The 21,880-nt window shown below is 48.3% G+C and overlaps 2 protein-coding genes across 2 annotated transcripts in view; one reads left to right on the forward strand and one right to left on the reverse strand.

Moving 5' to 3' along the window:
• FANCM (FA complementation group M) overlaps positions 1 to 21,880 on the reverse strand; it is a 1,896,264-nt gene that overhangs the window by 1,362,115 nt on the left and 512,269 nt on the right. The window lies entirely within an intron of this gene.
• LOC138527506 (heme-binding protein 1-like) overlaps positions 1 to 21,880 on the forward strand; it is a 163,731-nt gene that overhangs the window by 2,948 nt on the left and 138,903 nt on the right. The window lies entirely within an intron of this gene.

Below are 21,880 nucleotides of genomic sequence, written 5' to 3' on the forward strand. Positions count from 1 at the left end.
AGCCCCCCACCCCTCTGTTTACAAAGGAACAACTACTGGCATTCATTTGGACCCCCCAATCACCTACAGGATATTAAGCGTTTCAACAGTGCATCAATGTTAGCGCCCCAAAACTCGACAATGGGCTCTGTATGTGCTCTTCTCCCTCCATGGCATGTGATCACTGCGGGCGTTCACATTGGGCGGGGACGATTTGCAGCGGGCATCGCGAGAAGTCGCATTGCACAGGGAGCTGTCCTCGCCAAACACACACGGCCCTGGCACTAGGAAGTGTCATTCTGTGATCTTACATTGGGCAGTACAACGTTGCATTCCTGGGCGCCCACATAATCACACATTTTAGTGCTATCACAAATTGCACGAGGATTAGCCAAATATGCCCGTTGAGGAGCATATCCGAAACAAACGTAGGCAGTATGGGCTGGCAGCAGGAGAATCTGGGTCACTGGGCAGTTTACAGTCTGCTTAAGGACGCTTAATATGCGCTGCAGTCCAGGCATCCCCTCAGACACATGCAGGGATTGGGGCACAGCTAAAGCCAGAGGGTGCAGTGCACACAAACCAAAACGGCTCAATGCCAAAGAGTAGACAATAGGTCGCTTTTTGAGAATGCATACATTTCAAGTACAAGTAACGCTAAACAGAATATGTGTGTATACACTCACTCACTGAAAGAACTGTAGTTAAGAGACCGTTATGGTGAGCTGATATATCACAACAAAACCCTATAAATTCAGCGAGTGTGAGAAGTGATGCTCATCTTAACTTGACACCCCCACCACCTCTCTCCCCATAGATGTCCCCATGTTGTAATTGTGTACCGTCATTTTGAATGATGATATGGATGTGTTCATCAGCTATGCAACGAGGTGGGGCACAGGGTTAGATGGTCATCACCCCCCCACCCCGCCCCACACCTTTACTTTCAAGTGTTTTCTAAGTAAAGATTTTTCAGAGAATTTCAAGGGTTTTGTTATGCTATATTTTCTTCAGTGTATGAAAAGAAGTAGTGGAACTATGTTCCATACTGGCCTGCACCGATCCCAACAAACCTTCCCACGCACAATACAAACCCCAAAACACATGCTTCTGCTGTTTAGGGGAACGCTCAGTGCAGTGCACTGAAAGTGAAAGTTTCAACTTCTTCCTACACTTTTATTTTAAAACGAAACCATTTCCGAGCCGTTTCTTTTGAAAATAAAAGTATAGGAACTGTAAAACTTAATTAAAAGAAGTAGAGGAGCACCGCTCCCGGCCGCTCCCGATCCCCTTCGACCTCCGATTTTCTTTGGGGGCCCTTGTCCATGTTCCAACAATGACCTAGCCTTTTAGCAGAGGGCCAAAGCCCTCCTCCCTGGTACTTAACCAGATCCCACCAGCTATGCTGTATGTCCATGGCCAGCGGCCACAGGCTCCACTAGCCTTCGGCCACTTCCAGTGGCCACTGCCCATGTACTACATACCACCTCTATACGTGTTTAAAAGACTATGGGCCTCATTACGAGGTAGGTGGTAAGGAATTACCGGCACCGGTAAGGACACCAGTGCCGGTAATCCCTTACCACCCTATTCCGAGGCCCCATAGCGGGTCCCTTCCTTAACGCCTGGTTTTACAAGGCGTTATGGAAGGGACTCGTTAAGGGACTTCAGAGCCAATAACGGTACCGCAAATTGCGGTACCGTTATTAGCTCCATCCCCATTTTCCATTGAGCCCTATGCGGTCTCGAATGGGAATGGTTCCCGGAATGGGGACTTACCGGGTCCTCCAAGGTTGGAATGACCCGGTAAATCCCTATTTCGGAACCCAGACCCGGAATGAAGTAAGGGGGTAGCCATGATGCTAATAGCACCATGGCTACCTCCTACCTCGTAATGAGGCCCTATGACTAAGCCCCAGTGGTCCAAATGTTATTGGTTATCCCCCTTTTTTATTACCACGATAACCATCAACCGCTCCATCCCGCAAAAATCATTCTCGCAATAATGCAACGTGATTCCCATAGCAAGGTAATGCCCACCTATGTGAATTTATCTCCTGACCTTCTTTCATTACCCCCTTTCACTCTCCGGTTCAGGTTATGCATTTTATTTTAGATCATATCTTGCAGCGTTATTGAGCTAATCTCACGAGATTCCCGCGAGATTCCCCTGATAAACATTTCTCCTCCAAATGGGCTCCCCAGCATACCACAAACTCCCTACTGCACACATGCCCGCTTTCCCCCCGCCCCCTGCCAGTAGCATGATCTTAAGACAAGCCTTTTCCATCTCAAAAAATAATTTTAAGCACTTTTCAATTTTAGTTTCCCTGGATATTCCCGGTGGGAATTGCTTGCATTGAGCAAAATCATTGGCAGGTTTAATTTCTGAAAAGCCTCTCAGCATCTCTACTATGGGAGATGTATACATGTTTTGTGAATGGGTGGCACCTCATTGAATGAATATTTAAAAAAACTACAGGACGGATTTACTCCAAACCAGCAAAAGTTCATCTGCAGAGTTTGTGGCCAACTTGTTCCTTATTTGGTGCACATCTATCCTGCAGTTTACGTGCTACAGGTGTTCAATCGACGCATTTTTTCTCTGTGGTAAAATAAATGGGACTGGTCCTAAAACAGCATTTTTTGTTTTCTCAATAACTTTTCCAACTTTTAATTAACATTTCCCAGAACTTCAAGTTGGTGGTGGGTAGAGGCGTGGGGCAAAGTCCTTTTTGGAAAATGTCACCCAAATCCATCCAGCGAGTCAAAAGTTATTAGTAATAACATTTTTGGAAAAGTCTGTGTAAACAGGTTTCACTTTTAACTATTAGGCAGCAGCCTCCATGGTTTTTAAAAACGGGTAAGGTTGGTACACAAAATAAAATCTGCAAAAGTTGGAAATGGCAGTGTTAAAATACAAATAATTACAAGGTAACAAAACGAATTATACAAAGTCTGGGAATTTCCAATGTTGAGGTAGAAACACTGCCCAAATGAAATATTTCCCACACACCATTTCTATCTCAATGCTATTACTGGTTTCCTATACAAAAAAAGGGGTGCAATTACCCTGTGTATTCTAAATGTAGTCTGTCTGCGTAATGTAGGAAAGCCCCTGGACTCTAACACCAGAACAAATACAACTCACTAGGGTAAAAGGCCCAATACACCTCTTGCAAGGATAACAAGGTTTATTTCCACACAAAAATGGAAAGCACCAACAAAACTCTGCTGCCGTGGAACGTTCTGGCAAAAGCTGCATGAGCAGCACATTAAGAAGGTACACAGCATCATTAGTGGCATCACAGAGTAGACACTTGTGTGGCTGGTTGGTGAGACCCTATACATAGGTCACCTGCTCCATAGGGGATGCCAGGCCATTGGTCCCAGCCCCGTCCGTACATCATCTTCCATGTGGGTGATGCTGAATTCGTCATAGGTCACAAGCTGGATAACTGGCAATTATTTGCCAACTAAACAACACATCTCTATCCATGTAGCAGTGCACCTGGTATGAGCAGACAGGGGACCGGTGGGGGGGGCTGAGGTCATACTAACTCAAACACTTCTCTCGCTCCCAGAAAGGCCGGCACCTCTCCATGGTCTTCCACCCTTGTTCTGGGCTATAATTTCATCCCTCCCTTCACCTCGCAGCATAAATCACGTGACCTAGAAGTGAAGGCAAGAAAACGCAGCTTTCTGATCTTTTTGATCGTTCAGGGGTCTAACAGGTTTATGATCAGTGGTCGGGGGCTGGCAGGTACCTAGGAATTCAGAGGTCCTAAAGCTAAGGCATTTGGGTGCTATAACTTAGACTTGGGACTGGTGGGGGTCGGAGGCCGTGCCCTCCCCCTTGTGGGATCGTATCATACAAAGATGCTCAGCCCTCCTCCCATGGCCTTGCATGGCACATCCTTCCCAGAGCACAAAGTTTGTCAAAATGTTTAGGACAAGGAAGGATTTATGGATCTCTGTGGCTCTGGCCTTCCTCATTAGTGCCCAGGATGTAGCATATTCCTTTCCTCATGTTCGTGGCTTACGCCTGGGATGCTGGCTGCTGCACTACGTTTAGGTCTTAAGTTCCAATATGGCTGTTAATATGTACAATGGCTTCTGTTCCCACATGTGTACTACATCTATGAAGCCGCAATAACGTGGTCGTGTAGAAGCCTTTAAAAGGCAACCTGGTTTCTTATATTACATTATGCTTCTAACTTCGGTTTTAGGTGCATCAGATGTGTTTGGGCAATGCCTTGTGTTGTGTGTGATCTGTTATGTTAAGTTGTCTTATACCGTGCACCGTTACCATTGGCATAGTCTCCAAGTGCTCAAGTGGTTCTGTAATAAAGTGGGTTGTGTAGATTAGTGAGGGAAGAGTGTAGGATAGAGGTTGTGCTTTTGTTTTGGTGCTTGTAGAACCAGGAGGAACTGGTGTCTTGTGCAGGTCGGCTTTCTAGGTGTGTTTGAATTATGCACACTGGGGTTATTGTTTCCGGAAGGGCAATGACCAGTGGTTGATATGTTTCTTTGCAGTCGTTAGTTTAGTTTGATGGTGGATGTGTGGCTTGTGTGTTTTTGTGGGATTAGACTGATCCGTTAGATCGTGTCGTGTGAGGTAAACGTGGGAGATGTTGGAGAGGAGTCAGGAGCAGGGAGAGTTAGTAGTTGGTTGTTGTGTTTGTTTCATGGTTGGTTAGGGAATTTGTATTGTCATTGGGTTAACTTGGGTCCCTGTTGGTGTACCTGGCGGTGCCCATTTTATCTTAATCATTGTGAATTTAATAGCCAGGTTTTTAGTAGTTTTCTGAAGGGGAGATAAGACACGAGAATGCGGTTCCTCAGAATTTCCTTTTTTCATATTGTTTCGTTTTAATTTGGAGGCCATTGCTTGTTCTTCAGTTTCTGCCTGGTTGGTAGCGGTTGATCTTGAAATGGAGGAACCTGTATGTGTAGTTTGCTTTTCGATCCTGTCTAAGCAGTATGTGCTTGCATGTGCATCACAGCAAATGCATGTGGGTGTAAATGGTGTTCGATATGCTTTGTAGTTTAGATGCACCCCAATTGTATGGATGTGCATGCACCAAAGGCAGACACACGTAACAGTCATTATCTCTCCATCACGCTACACTGTCCATCCATCCACCCTCCTTCCCCATCCATACATCCTCCATAACCCTTCACCAGCTGACTGAAGAAGTTACATTGTCCCTCATCCAGCCCCTCACTAGCTCCCCTTCAGAAGGTAAGCCCATTTACGTGAATCCTCATCTATAATGAACATTTTTAAAAAAATGTGCGAAATTACCGCAGTGCGCGTGACACACGAAAAATATAAGGGTATTGCAAATCCTAACAACCAGCAAATCGTCACCCTCCTGTTGCATCTATGCAGTGCAGGATGCTTTTAAATGGCAATGTTCTTCCTGGCTGCACTGACATTGATGTGTGTGGGCTTTTTTCCAAGATGGCTCCCCATTCTACACCAGCGGAGCCATCCTTTGTTGAGGTCTGGCCCCATCCAATTAGATGGCCCCCTCCTATTTCACTCAATCAGGGACACCAGGAGGCGGAAGCCAGCCCTACATCGAAGGCCTGCATCTAAGGCCCTGTCTGTCCCTGTCCAGTCCTCGCTAGGCACTGGTGCCCCTCCAATTCTGACCAAACCATCAATATGCATCCTGAAGCTGGGTACCTCATCCAGGCGGCCTGGTGACATGAGATCCTCACCCCTTATCTATCAAGGAAGTGTGAGCTGTAGATACATTGCCTGCATCATCCTCCGGACACTGTGCCTGTGCCGCATCAAGCAACTCTCTAATCTATCCCAGAAGGCACCTTTTCTCTTCAAAGACCAGGCCATAACATTCATCCTTCCTGGCCTTCCCACTTCCACTGCTTTCACCACTGTGTAATGTGACTACTGTGCTACTATACATGTTCACCAAAAATCGAATTTAGCTGTACTTACACCCTGGACTGGTTTTGTTGCTTCTAAAATCGCATTTAGCTGTACTTACATCCTGCATTGGTTTTGTTGCTTCTAAAATCCTATTTAGCTGTACTTGCATCCTGCATTGACCTTGCTGTATCCTAAAATCGTTTTTTCCTGGGTGTGCACATCCTGCTTTCATGAGAATGTACTGACTGGTTACCCCCCTCTTCTCTCTGTTCTTTGTCGTTATCCTTTCCCACACCCCCATCTCCGACTTTTCTTCCCTATCTGGTCCCTATCTGTATCTCCCTGCACGCTTGCCCCCTCTTGCCTATTTCCTCCCACGTACTGTAACTGGTCTACCTGGTTAAGTGTACTACACACTGTGCCCCTCACTATGGTGCTTTTTATCTCCCACAGCCTCTCCATCTCCCATCCTTCACCTCTCACCAAGTCTGGCAGGAAGAAACTCAAAAAGGCCATACTGGCCTTCAACCCAGGCCTTCCTATCGCTGCCACCTACGTCAATGCTTCCGCCAAAGAGACTCTCACCGAATTCCTCTTTGTCGTTCTTTCTCCCGACCTATGGACTCTCCATATGGCCGCTCTGCTCTCTCCTTACTCTTCCTCACACATTAATGGTGGCACCCGCTATTAGGAAAGATTTCCATTTCATGTGTAATTTTCCCTCCAGTTCTGTACCCCCCCGACTTTTTGCTTTGTTTAAACATTATAGTCTGACTTTGCCAGGGAAAAGCCCAGGGGAGTGCAGCAGAAAGCTGTGCTCTTGCTGCACTCCCCTGGGCTTTTCGCTCAATTAGTTATGGGGAAACTGACATTCCCATGAAGACAGTCAGTAATGGGAGACTTTGTTTCCCTTAGTCCCTGTGTATGTTGCAACCTTTCTGCAACATGTTGCAAGTGCACAAAGTACCTTAGAGTATATTGCACTTGGGTCATCCTGTCATTTCTAAAGGCCCTAGATACTCGCAAAGGATTTTCTAGGAGAAGTGCAGATGGGCCTTGGACAGGGCTAGTGGCAGCTTATCTTTCCATGTATTTTTAACCATTTCCTGCCAGGTAAACCGTGGTTACCGCGTTTGGCATGAATAGGTGGCCTGCTCCAAAATGACCATGCCACGAGGTTCTTTGTCCTGTCCTTTGGCCATCTTGCCCCTTCATCTTCCCCAGGTCGAACCAGGTCAGTCCTTATTTGGGCATGCATTCTCCCGCAAAACACCAAGCTTTCGCAGGCTTCTGCATCCCTTGTGTGTGTGCTTCCAGGATGTGGGCTGGACTGTCTGGTTCCAATACACATCCTGGGTGCCAGAGAGTCTGCAGTGCTTTGAATGCCTGGGTCCACTGGGGTCCATGATTGGTCCAAGTATGGTATGCCTGTATGTGAGCAGATCTCCCATTGGCTTTTCTTAATTTTGGCACAAAGGAGATTTTGGATAAGAGAAGGCTCCAAACACTCATACCATGTCGATCTCTGGAGTTCTCACTGAACGAAGTATAGGATTCAAATATCCTGAAACTAAAAAGCCGAGTCGAGGAACCGCTGGTGAATCGCTGGAAGGTTTGGCACCCTGAACCCGCTGTCATCCCGTGGGACCCCTCTGTATCTAGTCGTCCTAGAAGGTCTGCGAAGACGCTTTAACCCATTAGAATAGTGGGACCAACTATTCTCGGCACCTTCAACAAACCCTGCAAGTAAGCCTTCTTGGAAGTGTCCCTGGGCCAACCAGTGGGTTGACCAGCTTGCGCAGGACCTTTGCTCTCAAACTGCTTCCGTTTCGAGAAGACCCTCGAAACTTGGTACATCGCAAGCTCTGTGTTCACGGTACTCTCACACCGAATTTCGTATACTTGGCGCTCCCAGGTCTGGAGTAAAGAGAAAGCACCCAAACCAGAGTTCACGCGGTTACCGTGTCACCCAACCGTGGTAACGAACTTTGCAAACTCATTGCAGCTGTGCTCCTCTGTGGCCTGAAGCTTGCTACAGCTGAACTGGCCTGATCCATCCACAAGGAACTGAGAAATCGCCACTGTCCCGTTTGGGAATCAACGCTGTATCTTTGTCGCTAACAGCCGCAGAGCCTTGATACTGTCGCATTTTAACCTGCAACCGAAGTGGACTTGGCTGCCGAAGTTTGGTCCGGAGTGCGCCGGGGGTCGGTGAGTAATTCCAACTCTAACCCGTGGCCCCTAGCACATCCATCCATTTTTACGCTCGAGTGGCCACTGGGGGCCCCTCTCCTTTCCACTGATAGTGCGAACTAGCGAACTATTCCCATGTCATGTAACCTGCTCTGTCTTCTTGGGGAGACCCTCCACGAATAGTGGGAACTTATTCTGCATCACCTCACCCACCTTCCTGAGCGGCTACAGCCCCTACAAAAGACCTTGTTTCACCCATCTGCACTACCGCGTGTTTGATGCAGAACTGCCTAAAGACTATTTGCACTACCTAATTCCTTCCCTTTTTAGGTTGTGGACCCATTTCGTGCATTAACCCTTTAGGCCCCTTTGGTCTTGCATATATGTGTATTGATAGGATTGTGTTGGCTTAGAAGTATCACTGTGATTTTATTTGTGTGTTGAATCTCAAAGGCCTTGAAACAAAGGCTGTCATTAAAAGAGCGTATATCAAAGCCCGAAACTTAGATCGAGCAGCATTGCTCTCCATGAATCGAATACCCGAACAACTCCTCGAAACCGATGATGTAAGATTGATACTCACTTATGATTCACATGCAAAAATAATAAGGCAAATATTACAAAAACACTGGCTTGTCCTAAAAACCGATGAAGCTCTATCTCCGTCCATGGGGCAATGTGTCAATATAACTTACCGGAAGTCTATTTCCATCAAGGATACACTAGTCACAAGTTTCATGGCACAAAAAAATGCAATTCAAGTGGAACCCACGTGGTTGAATAAGAGAAATACTGGTTTTTCGAAATGCACCAAATGCAAAGCCTGCCAATTTGCACTAAATAAAACCAGGTATACACATCCGATACTGGGGCACAATGTTGAAATCAAAACTAAAATCACATGTAATACCGAATTTGTGGTATATGTTTTAGTATGTTCATGCAATCTTTGGTATGTGGGCAGCACCATTGGTAAGTTGAAATTGAGGATTCGGCAACATATGCGTGCCATTAAAAACATAGATGCCTTATACCCCATGGCAGTACATTTTAGAGACCAACATCAGAGCAACTTGGACAGTTTTAGATTCTTTGTTGTGTATCACATTAAACTTAATCCACGTGGTGGTAACCGGGAGCTTGTACTCAGACAGATGGAAACACGCTGCATTTTAGACTTTCAAACTAAAAAACCAGGAGGACACAACTTGGATGAAGAACTTTATACATTCCTTGGGACATAACTCACCTCTCCCATTTGAACTCTGACAAGTTTTCTGTAGTTTACCACAAAAGGTAATGCTTTGCCTGATTTGTTGATATCTGAGCTTATTTTAATAATTTTCAATTTTTTTTTCAAATTTCATGATCCTTTTATATGTGTATTGACCCTTTTTTAAAGTGAAAATTGCACAGCTCCTTTTAGTCCCATTGTCTCTGTACTCTTTCCCCTTACATTTTACTCTCTCCTTTGTTTAAACTTTGGTCTGAGGTTTTTCCAAATTCTAGTTTTAGTATAATCCATATTGTACACTGATTGTCAGTGTCAACGTATGTTTGCAGCACTATGCACTTTATGAATCCATTTTACGCTGGTACAATCAATGAGGTCGCTGACAACCAATTTATTGCCCGTATATGAGGAACAATGATGAGCACTATGCACTTTAGAGAGACAAAAATTCTTTGGTTTTATTGAAGACCAATGTTTACAGAACTATGCACTTTAAAGCATCATGTTTCCTCTTTCTCTTCTCTCGAATACCCATGGGACAAATTTCTTAAAGATTCCTCATTGAATTTGTTATAGCGGATGATGAGATTTTTTTAAATGGGAAACTTCGGGCCGACCGTAGGCAAGTAAGTTAATCAGGTATATTGATGCCGATATGCTGCATTGTATGTGCAGACCACTAGCGTCACAATACTTTTTTAAAAAAACTGCCGGTTTACCAAAAACCTGTTATTGCTCATATCATTGACTACAATGAGAATGATTTAAACCACACTCCAAAATGGCCGCCTGCAGTCACACAAGGGAGAATTCATGTCAATTGGGGAAAACAGTTGAAAGCGAAAAGAGACTAATTGTATTGGGCAAAACCATCGAGTTTTAACTTTTTGTTGATTGTATTTAAACGCTTTGCAAACGATTCACTTGTATATGTGATCAAGCAACGGGAGCGTTGCGAAACGCGTCGTAGTTCTGACATGCCTTTAATAAAGCGGGATATGGCATACAGAAATCCTTTGGCGAATGGTGGATTTATTTTGGAGACAACTGTTGACGTCCTGGCAGCTTTGAGTGCCGTCCTCGTTTGGAAAAGTGAAATTACTTTTCCTTTTGGTTTGAATATATATGATGGTTGTATCTGCTTAGATTCACATGCTGTGCATAGGTCCGACATCCAGTGGTCACTGCGGAGTATTGCATTTTGTTTTTCGTAGTCGAAAAGGGGACATCGACAAGGCGTGTCTGTAACACTATCCCTATAGTGACGTGCGTTGTACCCACAATCCCTCATGCGTCGAGGTCCCTCTGTTTGTATTTTTTCTGCCCTGAGGGAGCCTTCTATACGTGAGTGAGTACAGAAAAGAGAGAGAGATGTAGAAAGATGTCTATGTTCCTTCCATCCGAGCGGGGAGGAAGGGTGGGCGCATGTGAATCTAAGCAGATACAACCATCAGAAATGCTTTTACGGTAAGTAATGCATTGTCTTCTGATGTTTGTTAATCTGCTTAGAATCACATGCTGTGCATAGACTAGCGAGCAGTACCCGGAGTTGGCGGTGGGTTATGAGAAGGAACAGTAGAGAAAAGATGTCTTAATACTGCCTGTCCCACCTGGGAGTCAGATCTAGAGTGTGCATCTAGACAGTAGTGTTTTGTAAAGGTGTGCACAGAACTCCAGGTAGCCGCTTTGCAGATGGACTCAAGGGGAACATTTGCAATGAAAGCTATGGAAGCCCCAGTGCCTCGAGTAGAATGTGCTCTTGGCTTGAAGGGTAGTTCTCTCTTAGCACAGAGAGTGATGCATTGAACAATCCATCTAGATATAGTGGACTTTGAGACTGCATCTCCTTCTCTTCTTGCTGCCACCGAGACAAAGAACTGATTAGTCTTTCTCAGTGGCCTGGTTCTTTCCATGTAGAACATGACAGCTCTGCGTACATCCAGTGTATGCAGACTTTTTTCTCCCAAGTTGGAAGGGTTTTGAAAGAACGTTGGTAGTTCTATTGACTGGTTTACATGGAATTTCGAGATGAATTTCGGTGCAAACCTTGGTTGTGTGCGTAGAACCACCTTATCTTTGTGAACTGTTACGAAGGGGTCTAGAACAGAAAGAGCCTGTAGTTCACTTACTCTCCTAATGGAGGTGATAGCTATTAGGAAAGCAGTCTTAAGAGTGATGTCTTTAAGAGTTGCCTTGTGCATCGGTTCAAATGGTGAGCCCAGGAGTCTGGAAAGTACCACATTTAAGTCCCAACCGGGAGCTGGGTTAGCTATCGGAGGGTGTATTCTCTTTACCCCCTCCATGAAGGCCTTGATAAATGGTATCTTCCACCACGACACTAAGTTGGGAAGTGGTGTATGCAGAAAGTGCCGCCAGGTGGACTTTAATGGAATTGAACACTAGACCTGAATCCAGTAAATGGGTCAAGAACAGAACAATATGTTTGGGAGAGCAGTCAACCGGGTTGGTGCTCTTACCTCTACACCAGATGACAAATCTTCTCCACTTGCTAGAATAGCAGTGGCGAGTATTAGGTTTTCTGGCTTCCCTGAGGATGTCCATACATCTCTGCGGAAGTTGTAGATGTCCGAATTCTATGATCTCAGGAGCCAGGCTGCTAAGTTCATGGTCTGAGGGCATGGATGCAGTGTGCTGCCCCTGTCCTGTGACAGCATGTTGTACGGGCAGGGAAGTTTCACTGGGGGAGATAGGGACATCTCCATCAAGTGAGCGAACCATGGCTGTCGGGCCCACATTGGGGCCACTAGTATCATGGTAACTTGTTCCTGGTGCATCTTGTGCACAACTTTGTTGAGAAGGGGAGTCGGGGGAAAGGCGTAAACAAATTTCCCTGACCATTGAATCGACAGACCGTTCCCCTTGGACTGGTTCTGGGGGTACCTGGAGGCGTCACTTTGGCATTGTGAGTTCTCCAGAGTTGCGAACAGGTCTTTATCTGGGAATCCCCATTGCGTGAAGACGTCTAAGACGATGTCTTCGTGCAATCGCCATTCGTACTCTTCGGGCAGGGGGAAGTCTCTGCTGAGTTCGTCTGCTAGCAGATTGAGTTCCCCTGGTACGTGTTGTGACAGTAGGAACATGTTGTATCTGAGTGCCCACTTTCATATATTCTGGGACAGCTTGGACAGTCCTGGAGAGTGGGTGCCCCCCTGCTTGTTGATGTAGTACATGGCTGTGGTGCTGTCTGTAAGGACCATCACTGTCTTCCCTTGTAGGTGTTCCTGGAAGGCTTATAGTGCTTTGAACACCGCCAGTAGCTCCAGTAGGTTTATGTGCTTGGATGCTACACTCGGAGTCCACACTCCCTGAGCAGTCTGATGGGATAGGTGAGCCCCCCATCCTGTGAGGGATGCGTCCACGGTTAGAGTGGCCTCCACCGCGGGTGTGGCAAAGGGTTTTCCTATTATCAGGTTTTCCTTTGTCCACCACCGTAGCGAGAGAACTAAGGCCTGCGAGACCACCACTAGATCGTCCCATTGTCCGCTGGCCTGACACCACTGGCTGTTGAGCCACTCTTGCATTGGGTGCATGCGCAGGCGCGCGTGAGGTACCAAATAAATACACAACGCCATCATTCCTAGCAAGCGCATCGCTTTGCGCACCGTCACCTCTCGACCTGCCACATATTGGGGGATCTGAAACAGCATGTTTTGGACCCTCTCGTTGGAGGGGAAGACGAGGCCGTCGTTTGTTCGAATTAGAGCCCCTAGGAATTGTTTGACTTGGCTGGGGTCTAAGCTGGACTTCTTCTCGTTGATGGAGAAGCCCAGTTGGAACAAAAGGTCTACAGTCTTTTGGGTGTTTGAGAAGCATGTCTCGTAAGAATCCCCTGTTATGAGCCAGTCGTCGAGGTAAGGGTATACTGGGATGGATAACCTGCGCAGGTGGGCCGCTGCCACTGCCAGTACTTTCGTGAATACCCAGATGCTATGCCAAAGGGTGGCACTATGAACTGCTAGTGTTTGCCCTCTATCATGAACCTGAGGTATTTTCTGTGCGCTGGCAACATTAAAATATGAAAGTATGCATCTTTCATGTCCAGTGTTGTCATGTAATCTCCCTGTGATAGCAGTGGGATCACTATCTGTAAGGTCACCATACGAAACTTTTGGGGTTTGACAAACTTGTTCGCTGGGCGCAGATCTAATACAGGGCGCATGGTTAGATCCTTTTTGGGTACAAGGAAGTACACTGAATAAATACCTTCCATTACCTGAGATAGAGGCACAACCTCTATGGCTCCTTTTACCAGCAGTTGGTCCACTTCTTGGAGAAGGATGGCGAGGTGTTCTGGTGTCATACAGCGTCCCCTCGGGGGTCTGTATGTTGGGGAACTGTTGAACTCTATACAGTAGCCGCGGGCTACGGTGGAAAGTACCCAACGGTCTGATGTTATTCCCTCCCATGCTGGAAGAAAGGATGTTAACTGGCCCCCGACCGGCGTTGCATGGGAGGGGACGCGAATCTTCACGTCACTTGGTGGTGTTGGTGGCTTGGGAGCCTCTGGGGGTGGAACCCCGGCCTCTCCCTTTGCCACAGCGTTGACCCCTCCGATTGTACTGGCCACTATTACCCTGGTAGTTGCTAGCAGAATACTGTTGTTGTTGGTTTTGTTGCTGGCGTTGTCCACGAAAAAAGCGCTTATTACCAAATCCCCGCCTGTTAGGGGGTTTTGAAATTTGGTCTAAGGTCTTTATTGTGTCAAATTCTTTCTTCGCGTTCTCCAGCGCATCATCCACTGCTCTCCCAAAGAGGTTGGACTCCTCTATGGGTTTATTAATAAGGGACGCTTTGTTTCCGCCTTAAATCCGGAATTGCGAAGCCAGACGTGACGCTTCAGCAAAATTCCTTGTACCAAAGTGCGGCCAGCCGTCTCTGCTGCATCGAGGGTATTCTTGACGATGCTTTGATTGACCAGAGAGCCCTCGTTAACTGTAGACAGCAAACGAGTCCTTAGGGGTTCGGGAACTTCTTCGATGTCCTGTTTGAGCTTAGCCCATTGAGCATCGGCGTAGCTTGCCAATAGGGTATTATTATTGGCAATTCTGGTAGAGAATGCTGCAGAGGTGGTGATTCTCTTGGCTAGGGCATACAGCTTCTCCCCCTCTTTATCTGGGGGTGCCTCGCTGGTAGATAGTGGGACTCCTGCCCTTTTCCTGGTGTTGGTCACGACCAGGGAGTCCGGGAATGAGTGACCCTTCATATATAATGGGTCTGCTTGAGAGGGAGAGAACAGTTTCTCAATCCTCGGATTGACCCCTCTCACCAATGCAGGAGTGGAAAGAGAAGGTGTAATACGTCTCTTAACTGAGGCGAGGATGGGTATAATTTGGCTAGTGGGGGGTTTTTCCTTGATAATCCTCTCCGCAAAATCGGTGTCTGGGGTGACTTCCCCAGTTTCAATTTCGAAATGTGCTGCTCCCTTCTTCAGCAGTGCATTGAAGGTGGGTTGATCGACAGGCGAAGGGTTCCTGACTGTTGTAGTTTCAGGAGACCTGATGACTATACTGCTACTGCCTGTGTCTGTCGACCTAGCCGGTGACTGCCAGGGATTTGGGTCGCCCTCGCCTGTGTCCTCCTGGAATCCCTCCTCACATAGGTTAGTTTCATCGTGAAAACCTTCCTCTTCTTGTTGGTCTTCAACATATGTGGACTCATCTTCCTCCTGGAAGAAGGTGTCTTCCTCAGTGGGATTGTAAGAGTATATGTCCTCCTGTATGGGGTTATAAAACTTTTGGTATTTAGGCCTTGGACTCTCCAGGGGTGCCTCCCTTGGTCTCTTGGGTGCCCGGTCTTCTGGGATGGACATGAACCCGTCTAGTTTATCCATACAGTTCTGGAACCTTTCAAAGGTCCACTGAGGTGGGCCAGGACGGTCTGGGAATGAAAAAGGAGTTTCTTCCTTGTCTGGTTCTGTCCCATAACGTCGAAGAAAGTGAGCCTTCGCCTTCTGAGTAGCCTTCTCGCTGGCTAGGGCCTTCTGTCGGCGTCGGGAACTGGCCTGATCTGATTTCCGGCGCTTTCGGCGTATCTTTGGCCTTGTGCGCGGTTTTCGGCGTCTCACTTGCCGTACGTCTCTGGCTGTTCTTAGATGCTATGCGCGCGAAGCTTTCGGCGATCATTCTCAGTCGCCGTCGCGCTATGTAACGTCGAGTCCTTGCCCGTCGAGTCCTTGCCCGTCGAGTCCTTGCCGGCAACGTGAGCGCTCTTGCGATGCGCGTCGCCGGAGGTTTTGGTGCTAGCGCCCTAATCTTTAGAATGCCCAGTCGCCTGTCGCGGAAGCGGTGGCGGGGAGGGCTGACGACCCTTACGGTCGGCGGAAGACGCCGGTGGGCCCGGTGTCCCCGTTGGCGATATGGCTGCCTTCATCTTCGACGAATGCGTGCAGGGGGGTATGTGCTTTGGTGTTTTTCCATGTGCGGCCTTGTCGCCGGGGTGTTCATCCCCATAAACTGGGCGTGAGCCGGGCTTGTCGGGGCCGGGGACGGACGACGAGGAGCGTGAACGCTCCTTCGAGAGGTCTACAGCCTCCGTTACGGGGGCCGTGTAGTCACTGTCCTCGTCACACTCGGCGGCAGCGGGCGAGGAATCAGGCCTAGACATGGCGTAGGCCGCCCACCTTTTGACCCTGCGGTCTTTTAGAGTTTTGGGCTTTAGTAATTTACAGGCCGCACAGCCGTCCTCCTGGTGATCGAGGGGTAAGCAACGGTTGCACTGTTTGTGCTTATCCTTCCAGGTATATTTACCCTTGCAAAGCGGGCAAAACTTAAATGGCGTCCTCTCCATAGCTGAGGGCAAGAAGTGTGACTACGACCTCGAAAGAGAGGGAGGGGAAAGAGAAAGTCATTCTTAAAGAGAAAGAAAGAACCACACAACCCCACTCTCCCTACTGTGTATGGCCGGCGAGGCCAGGCCACGTGTTCGGCAGCGCCGAAGGATCCCCTCCGCTCGTCCTTCCGTCGAAGATCTTGCTTGGCGGAGAAACAGCTCTGCGTCGGGGGAGGGATCTACGTTATTGATATTAATAACAAACGACCAAATGTCGAAGAAACTATTTGGCAATGTCTCTCGAGGAGCTCCGCATAAAGGCGACCAGTAGCTGGGCGCAAAAAAACAATCTGAGGGACCTCGACGCGTGAGGGAATGTGGGTACAACGCACCTCACTATAGGGATAGTGTTACAGACACGCCTTGTCGACGTCCCCTTTTCGACTCCGAAAAACAAAATGCAATACTCCGCAGTGACCACTGGATGTCGGACCTATGCACAGCATGTGATTCTAAGCAGATTAACAAACATCAGAAATATATATATATATCTGACTGGGAGTGATTTTAAGTGTTCTTTACTCTGTGTGCAGTCACCCTCACCCCTCCTGAGACCTAGTCTTGACCACCGCCAATGATACCCTTGATTGGTCTGGCTTGTCTAGAAGGTTACCCTTTTCCAAGAAACTAGGCTGGCCTTCTGAACCTCTGCCCACCAAGTCAGAGTTCAGAAATCGGTCTTAACACCCTCTGGGAGGCCCTTCTTGCCTCCTCTTATACCTCCAAGGCCATCATAAATGTCTATCGAAACGGCACCATCCTAGTACAAGGACCTCAACCCAACCTCTTACTTTTGGATAGGCTCCTTCCTAACCTTATAAACTTTCCTCGTTCCTCTTCATGGGTTCCCTTGCCACCTGCCTCTACGGCCGCCCAGGCTCCCTTGCCATCTATACCCACCCTGGCTACCTTGCCTCCTTCCAACCTCACCACCTCGCTCACAACTCCCCCCTTTTCACTCTCAACTGGACAGACTCCCTTGCCTACTCACACTACACGACAACCGTGTCAGCCTCTTGCATCCCGCTGCCCCAGCCACCCACTGCCACTGCATCTGGAGCTCCCTTGCCCCCTCTGCCTCCTCCTACTTCTATCTCTCAAGCACTCCTGTCGTTTGCAGGGGTGGGGAGGACATCTGACCCCTGCATCCCCCCATGTAAATCCTTCAAAAGTGGCAACCTGAACCATGTAGCCACCCTAAACTCTTGTTCTGCTGTCAAGCACTCCTCTGACATCTGCCATCTCCTGGAACTCGATGTTCTTGCTCTTACTGCGTCCCAGGTTAAGGACAGCTACAAGATCCTTTCTGTGTCCAGGCCCAACAGGCTAGGTTGTGGAGTAGCCTTGATCTTTCCTGAGTGGATCCCTGTCTCCACTATTCCCACTCAGGCCTACTCCTCCTTTGAATGCCTGGTCTGCAGGCTCTCTCCCTCACCTGTCGCCTCTCTTACTCTGACCACCTTCTATCAGCCGCTGGGCCAGTCCACCCTCTTCCTCGCGGAATGGGCTGACCTGGCCTCTTCTCACCCCCACTCCTCTTCCTCTTCCAAGCTCTTCCTGGGGAATCTAAACATCCATCTCGACTCTTCTGACTCTTCAGAACCTTTCCGACATCTATGCGACTCCCTTTCTCTTTCCATTCTACCCTCTGGTCCAAGGCACACTTCTGGCCACACCTTGGATGCTCTTATCACCACAGGCATCCCACTCTCTACTCCTCTCACTACTTATCTCATGTACTAATCACTCTCGTCCCTCTTCTCACTTGAAGCTCTCCACTCCTTTGGCAATAGCACACCCTACACCACCCCCTACTTTCAAGGTCATCCGACCCATGAAAAGTGTCAGTTGCTGTCTTTACCTCCTCCTACTCTCCTCCTACTCCTACTCCTTCTACTCCTGCGGCTGACTCCCACCCGGATACAGCCCTCTCCAACTTTTAACAATCCATCTCCAACACTCTTGACATCTTTGCTCCTGTTATTAGGGTCTGACTGAAGCCTTCCAAAAGATGCAACTCTTGGTATGGCTCTGATCTGGCCGCCCGTAAAAGCAAGTGCAGAGCAGCGGAACGAAAATGGGGATCTTCAGATGCACCCTCTGACAAACTGGCCTGCCGCCTTCTTCATAGGCAATATAGACTCTGCATCCGCTCCAAGAAAATAGTCTAAATTGAAGCCTGCATCTCTGCGGCATCTAACAACATTGCCAAACTTTTCAAAGTCTGCAAGGAACTGGCCAACCCTACCACAGCTGCATCCTCTACTACACCTACCCAGACACTTTGCCTGGCCCTGGCTGCACATTTCACCACCAAAACACAGGACATCCTCTCCTCTGCTCCCAACCTTGCATTAACATCTCTTGCCCTCCCCCCTCGGCCGGCACCACCCCTCCCCCTCTTCTCTCCTCCCTCTCCCTGTCACACCTGCTGAGGTCACTAGACATGTCTGGTCTATGAAAGCATCTTCTAAACAGGTGGACCCCTGCCCCTCCAAAATTATCAAGGACAACATTGACACTCTCGCTCCAGCCTTGCCCGACATCTGCAACCTCTATTTCGCCACTGGAGTTTTCCCCTCTCCTCTCAAGCACTCACTGCTCAAAAAACCTTCCGCCGACCCATCCATTCCGGCAAACTATCGCCCAATCTCGATCACCCCTTTCCTGGGAAACCTCCTTGAGAAACTGGCTATCACTCAACTTACACTTCATACTGAATCAGGTGGTTGTCATCATGACCATCTGTTTGGCTTTAGAGCATCCAGAGACACAGAAACGGGTCTTCTGAACACCCGTGAAGACCTGCTCTCAAATCATGACTAACTCTCTCTCTGTCCTCATTCTTCTTGACCTCTCTTCTGCCTTCTATACGGTAAACCACAACATCCTGATCTCCTGTCTCTGATACCCTGGGCATCACAGACCAGGCCCTGGCGTGGCTCACCTCCTTTCTCTCTGACCGGCCCTCCCAGGTGGAACTCGGACCCTTTCTCTCCTCTACCACTCTCTCTACTTGTGGTGTCCCCTAGGGATCTAACATTTTCCCCTGGTTCTTCAATGTCTACATGGTCCACAGGATCTCTACCTTTACTTCTAACTTTCACTGTTATGCGGATGACACGCAGAACTCTTTCAGGCTACCCTCAGTCCTCCTCCTCCTCGCTCATCCCCGATTGTCTAACCGGAATTAAAGCTTGGTGTGTTGCTAACTGTCTCTGCCTGAATGCCAGTAAGACAGATGATACTCATTGGGACCCCCTGCTCCCACTTTCTCACTGGCCTGCCTCCGTTGGCCCTGTGCCCTCGCCTACCAATGAGGCAAGAAATCTTGGGGTCATCTTCGACTCCACTCTCTTCTTCTCCTCTCACATCTCAGACATCTCCAAAAAGTCCAACTACCAACTGCACCTCCTCAGAGGTATTCTACTGTCATGATGCCTACCCCCGGGGATCCAGACCAAGTCCAGCAACCCCGGAAGCAGGCATCAAGTTATACCAAGCAAACCCAACAACCCCTGCTAGGGGCTATTGGGTGCAGTCCTGGCGCCTATGGCGCCAGGCACATATGGAGAGGTGGTCCTGGCGCCATAGGCGCCAGGCTCATAGATTAAAACGTACCTGATGCAGACCATGCTGCAAAAGCTCCAAGCCAAAGGAGGCTTGGAAGGGACTACTTTACCTAAGGGACTATTTTTTTACTCGGGTGGGGCTGGGGAGGAATACTTACCTGGGACTACTTTGGAGGCTATTTAAACCACGCCCGAAGAGCAGCACACGCCTCACGTTATTCTGCATCCAGCAGCTTAACGCTCACTGTGCCTGCAAGTCTGCATCCAGTCTTCTGCCACGCCTGCCTCGAGTCCGGAGCGCCTAGAAAAAGGCGAGAGAAGGAGAAAAGGTTAGAACAAGAGCAATACCTTTGATCCTTACCTGAATTCCGGATCCATCGCGCCTTCAAGCTGGAAGAAAGAAGTTGTTTTATGTGTGTCGCCTCGCCTGCAGCAGCGCAGCGCTGAACTCACCGGCCTTCGCAGCATCTTCACATTCCACCGCATCCTTTCTGCATGCTCCCGCCACACTCCGGCACCTAAGGGGAAGACAAGAACAGCAAGGTGAGCCAAGGGAATACACAGAGGCAATATTAGTTACCCCCCATAGACTTACCTGATTTTACCACCGGGGGTACTATTCCTCTTCACGGGTCGGTGCAGCTTCCACTGCATCCTCGCCGTACCTGGCCCCTAAGGGGAAACAAAAGGACAGCAAGGTGAAACAAAGGGACAAACAAGGGGAAACCTCCTCACCACAATAGACCTACCTGATTTTACTGCCGGAGGCATTATTCCCCGAGTCTTGATATTTTCTCTCAGCGCCTGAATAAGGGAGAAAGCAACAGGTTACATATTGACATTATTTTATCGAACTTTGTTGGATAATACAAATCCTTACCTGAATATTGCCGGTTGCCATGAGGAACTCTTCGCTAGGGTCAAACTGCAACCTGCAAGGAATCGGACGAGAGTGAAAGTCAGACATTTGAACTCTTACGAACTACACACTTAGGGCGTCTTGCCAGGAATCTCAGAGTCAATATTGTTCTGGAACTCACCAATTCCTTCGAGCCAGTGAAGCAACTGGTTATCAACGCGCCCCTGCGCTCAATGCAGGATGGAGAGCTCATCTTTCCAAACCATCAGGTGAGACTATAAGAGGGGACATCAAAGGTGATCAGTGGGGAGAACAGCGGGAGTGAGGGAGGGTTAACGCTCAACTCCATGGGTAGTTAAGTCCCTTTCTTCATTTGCCGAAGAATATTCCTATGGGCCAAGCAAACAAAGCTAGGTGGGCCAGTCCAGTCCGTCATCTCGGCACTACGCGTCACATTGGTGGAGGCCGCAGCTGTCCAGTTCAGATCGACGCCCCTGTGGGAGCCAGGTGAGCGTAACATCTACCTTTTCTCACTTTCACCAGAGGCTCATCACCTCGAGAGCCTTGCTTTTCTATAGGTTGGATTATTGCAACAGCCTCTGTCAAGACTTGATGGTCGTGTAGCCGATGAAACCTCGGTCCCCAAGTACCACTCGAGCAAACAAGAAATTACTGCCCGAGCAGTCCTTGAGGCCACAGGTGGTGATCTTCGTCAGCTGCAACCAGGAATGCCTGAAGATGCCGGAAGGTGCCCCCTATGACCACTGTAAGGCAAACAGGAAGTTAGGTCATAAACACAGAACCCAAGACTTGTATATGAATGTGTAATAAGTCTAGAATAAGGCTTACCCTTAGGAGTTGGTCCGGACTTAATAACGGTGTAAAGATGTTTGTCGGAGGCAGCCGGCAAGGGTGACGACCAGATGACAGGTTGGTAAAGCACTTAGTATGAATGAAATCACCACCTTACGTAGAAGCCAGAAAACTTAAGTCAATCAGTTGAAAAGTGCGTAATCCAAGAACATAGTTCATAACAAAAGAGCAATCCAGGGACGGAAATGTGGTTGAATCCAGTAGAAAATAGTTCCAAACAACGGTACCGTGAAGGAAGAAGCCAAAATCAGAGTCCAAGATCAATCCGAGGTCAGTGGTAGTAATCTGAATCCGTAGTCCGTAATGCGCCCAACAGGATCAGCTGTGAAGCGCTGAAGGGCAGTCAGCGCGTCCCTTTTGAACGCTGACTAATGATCACATGACTCATCATCCGTCACGTGATCGAACGTGCTGAAGGA

This window comes from Ambystoma mexicanum, chromosome 14 (assembly GCF_040938575.1).
Source record: "Ambystoma mexicanum isolate Mex_15411 chromosome 14, UKY_AmexF1_1, whole genome shotgun sequence".
Classification (NCBI taxonomy): Eukaryota; Metazoa; Chordata; class Amphibia; order Caudata; family Ambystomatidae; genus Ambystoma; species Ambystoma mexicanum.